Below are 4,536 nucleotides of genomic sequence, written 5' to 3'. Positions count from 1 at the left end.
CCAGGTCAGGTGAGGGCATGCTTAGGATCAGAGTCACCAGTTACAGGTGAGGCCCCTGTTGAGCCAGAGTCACCTGGTACAGAAGAGGCCAAAGTCAGGACCATAGTTACCAGGATCAGGTCAGTTCCAGTGGGGAATAGAGTAACCATGCCCCGATGATACCCAGGTAGAACCAGAGTCACCAGGTCCAGATGAGGCGCAGGTGGGGAGCATATTCACTCGGTCCCAGTGAGGCCCAGTTGCAGACCAGAGTCACGAGGTCTAGTTGAGGCCTAGAGGGGTACCAGATTCACCTGGTCTAGGTGACATCCAGATGGGGAGCAGAGTCACCATGTCAGGCTGAGGCCCATAGGGGATCCAGAGTCATCATGTCCAAGTGAGGCTCAGGTGTGGAACGGAGTATCTAGATCATAATGGTCCACAGGTGAGGACCAAAGTCACCAGATCTGGGTGAGGCCAAGTTAGGATCACACTCACCACTTCCAGGTGAAGCCAAGAATGTGTCCACAGCAATCAGGTCCAGGTGGGGAACAAAGTCACCAGGACTGTGTGAGGCCCACATGGGGACCAGATTCACAAGGTCCAGGTGATTCCCAGGTGGTGACCAGAGTTACCAGTTCCAGGTGAGGACCAGGTAAGGACCAGATTCACCAGGTCCAAGTGAGGCCCACGTGGGTGCATGGGTCACCAGGTACAGGGGAGGAATAGCTGGGGACAAGAGTCACCAGATCTGGGTTCGGCCTAGGTGGCTCAGGTGGAAACCCCAATCACCAGGTCCAGGTGAGGCCAACCCTTGGGCCCTGCAGAGGAACCGTGTCCCGATGATGCCCATGCAGGGACCAGAGTTACCGGCTCCTGGTGATTCCAACCTGTAGGCCATGCTGTGTAACCATGTCCCGATGATGCCCAGGGAGGGACCAAAGTCACCAGGTCCAAATGAGGCCCAGATGGAGCATATTCACTAGGTCCCGTTGCGGCCCAGTTGAGGACCAGAGTCACCAGATCTCGTTGAGGCCCAGAGGGATACCAGAATCACCTGGTACAGGTGACATCCAGATGGAGACCAGAGTCACCAGTTCAGGGTGAGGCCAAGAGAGGTTCCAGAGTCATCATGTCCATGTGAGGTCGTCTTGGGGACCATGGTAAACAGGTCTACTGGAGGTCAAGGTGTGGAACACAGTAAGCAGGTCAAGGTGAGTCCCCGGTGGTGACAAGTGTCACCACGTCCAGGTGAGGCCGAGGTGGGGACCAGAATCACCAGGTACAGGAAAGGCCCTTGAAAGAACCTGGGTCAACAGTTCGAGGTCAGGCGCAGGTGGCAACCAGGGTCAGCAGGTCCTAGTCAGGCCAAAGTGGGGTTCACAGTCACTAGGATACGGTGAGACCCAGAGGGGGACCAGAGTCACCTGGTCAGGTGAGGTCCAGTTGTGGAACAAAGTCACCGGGGCCCAATTTACCCAGTTGAGGACCATGGTCAACAGGTCCAGGTGAGGCCCAGATGGGGACCGGAGTCCCCAAATACAGGTGATGCCCAGGTGGGGACCACAGTCACCAGATCCAGGGTAGTCTCAGGTGCAGCCCAGAATCACCAAGTCCAGGTGACGTGCAGGTGGCAACCACACTCACCAGGACCCGGTGAGGTCCTGGTGGGGATCAGAGTCACGAAGTACATGAGAAGCTAGAAATACTGCAGCCACCAGGTCCACATAATGACCATGTGGGAACGAGAATCACCAGTTACAGGTGAAGACCAGGTGGGGATCCGACTCACCATGTCCAGGTGAGACCCAGGTGGGAACCAGGGTCACCTTGTCCAGGTGTGGCCCAAGTGAAGACCAGTGTTAATAGGTCCGGCTGGGTCACTGTTAATGAACAGTGTAACCATATGCTGATGCTACCCAGGGGGGTACCAGAGACACCAGGTCCAGGTGAGGCCCAGGTGGGACCGGAGAAATGAGGTCCAGTTTATTTCCCGATTGGAACCACAGTCACCAGGTCAGGTGAGGCCATGCTTAGGATCAGAGTCACCAGGTACAGGTGAGGCACAGGTGGACACAGAGTCACCTGGTACAGAAGAGGCCAAAGTCAGGACCAGAGTTACCAGGATCAGGTCAGTCCCAGTGGGTAATACAGTAACCATGTCCCAATGATGCCCAGGTAGAACCAGAGTCACCAGGTCCATCGAGGCGCAGGTGGGGAGAATATTCACTAGGTCCAGGTGAGGCCCAGATGAGGACCAGACTCACCAGGTCTAGTTGAGGCCTTGAGGGGTACCAAATTCCCCTGGTCTAGGGGATATCCAGATGGGGACCAGAGTCACCATGTCAGGGTGAGGCCCAGAGGGGATCCAGAGTCATCATGTCCAGGTGAGGTTCAGATGTGGAACAGAGTATCCAGGTCATAATGATCCACAGGTGAGGACCAGAGTCACCAGATCTGGGTGAGGCCCAGTTAGGAGCAGAGTCACAATTTCCAGGTGAGGCCAAGAAGGAGTCCACAGCAATCAGGTGCAGGTAGGGAACAAAGTCACCAGGACTGGGTGAGGCCCAGATGGGGACCAGATTCAACAGGTCCAAGTGATTCCCAGGTGGTGACCAGAGTTACCAGTTCCGGATGAGGGCCAGGTAAGGACCAGATTCACCAGGTCCAAGTGAGGCCCACGTGGGACCTGTGTCACCAGGTATGGGTGAGGCCCATGTGGCATCCCCACTCACCAGGTCCAGGTGACGCCAACCTGCAGGCCATGCAGAGGAACCGTGTCCCGATGATGCCCAGGTAGGGACCACAGTTACCAAGTCAAGAAGAGGCCAACCTGCAGACCATTATGTGGAACCATGTCCCGATGTTGCCCATGTAGGGACCAGAGTCACCAGGTCCAAATGAGGCCAAGATGGAGCATATTCACTAGGTCCAGGTGAGGCCCATTTGAAGACCAGAGTCACCAGATCTGGTTGAGGCCCAGAGGGGTACCAGAATCCCCTGGTCCAGGTGACATCCAGATAGGGACCAGAGTCACCAGTTCCAGGTGAGGCCAAGAAAGAGTCCACAGCAATCACGTCCACGTGGGGAACAAAGTCACAAGGACTGTGTGAGACCCAGACGGGGACCAGAGTCACCAGATCCAGGTGTAGCCCAGGTTGGGACCAGAGTCACTAGGTCCAGAAGAGGCACAGGTGAGGACCAAAGTTACCAGGTACACGTGAGGCACCGGTGGGGATCACAGGCAACAGGTTCATGTGAGGCCGGCTTGGGGACCATGGTCAACAGGTCTACTTGAGGCCCAGGCGTGGAACACAGTAACCAGGTCCACGTGAGTAACCGGTGGTGAAAAGAGTCACCACGTCCAGGTGAGGCCCAGGTGGGGACCAGGTTCACCAGGTTCAGGGGAGGCCCTTGAAAGAACCAGAGTCAACAGTTCTACGTCAGTTGCAGGTGGCAACCAGGGTCAGAAAGTTCAAGTCAGTACAATGTGGGGTTCACAGTCACTAGGGCACGGTGAGACCCTGAGGGGGACCAGAGTCACCTGGTCCAGGTGAGGTCCAGTTGTGGAACACAGTCACCGGGTCCCAATTCTGAACAGTTGAGGATCATGGTCAACAGGGCCAGGTGAGGCCCAGATGGGGACCGGAGTCCCCAAATCCAGGTGAAGCCCAGGTGGAGACCCAAGTCACCAGATCCAGTGTAGTCTCAGGTGCAGACCAGAATCACCAGGTCCAGGTGAGGTGCAGGTGGAAACCACACTCAAGAGTTCCCGGGGAGGCCCTGGTGGGGACCAAAGTCACGAGGTACATGAGAAGCTAGAAACACTGCAGCCACCAGGTCCACATGATGTCCATGTGGGAACGAGAATCACCAGTTACAGGTGAGGACCAGGTGGGGATTCGACTCACCATGTCAAGGTGAGACCCAGGTGGGAACCAGTGTCACCATGTCCAGGTGTGGCTCAGGTGAAGACCAGAGTTAATAGGTCCGGATGGGTCACTGTTAGTGAACAGTGTAACCATATCCTGATGCTACCCAGGTGGGGAACAGAGATATCAGGTTCAGGTGAGGTCCCGATGGGAACCACAGTCACCAGGTCAGGTGAGGCCATGCTTAAGATCAGAGTCAACAGTTACAGGTTAGGCCCAGGTAGAGCCAGAGTCACCTGGTACAGAGAGGCCAAAGTCATGGCAGAGTTACAAGGATCAGGTCAGTCCCAGTGGGAACAGAGTAACCATGTCCCGATGATGCCCAGATAGAACCAGCGTCACAGGTCCAGATGAGGCGCAGGTGGGGAGCATATTCACTAGGTCCCGGTGAGGCCCAATTGAGGACCAGAGTCACCAGGTCTTCTTGAGGCCTAGAGGGGTACCATATTCACCTGCTCTAGGTGACATACAGATGGGGACCAGAGTCACCATGTCAGGGTGAGGCCCAGAGGGGATCCAGAGTCAGCATATCCAGGTGAGGCTCAGGTGTGGAACAGAGTATCCAGGTCATAATGGTCCACAGGTGAGGACCAGAGTCACCAGATCTGGGTGAAGCCCAGTTAGG

This window comes from Canis lupus, chromosome 37, assembly GCF_048164855.1.
Source record: "Canis lupus baileyi chromosome 37, mCanLup2.hap1, whole genome shotgun sequence".
In the NCBI taxonomy this organism is placed as follows: Eukaryota; Metazoa; Chordata; class Mammalia; order Carnivora; family Canidae; genus Canis; species Canis lupus.
Note: the sequence above shows the minus strand (reverse complement) of the source record.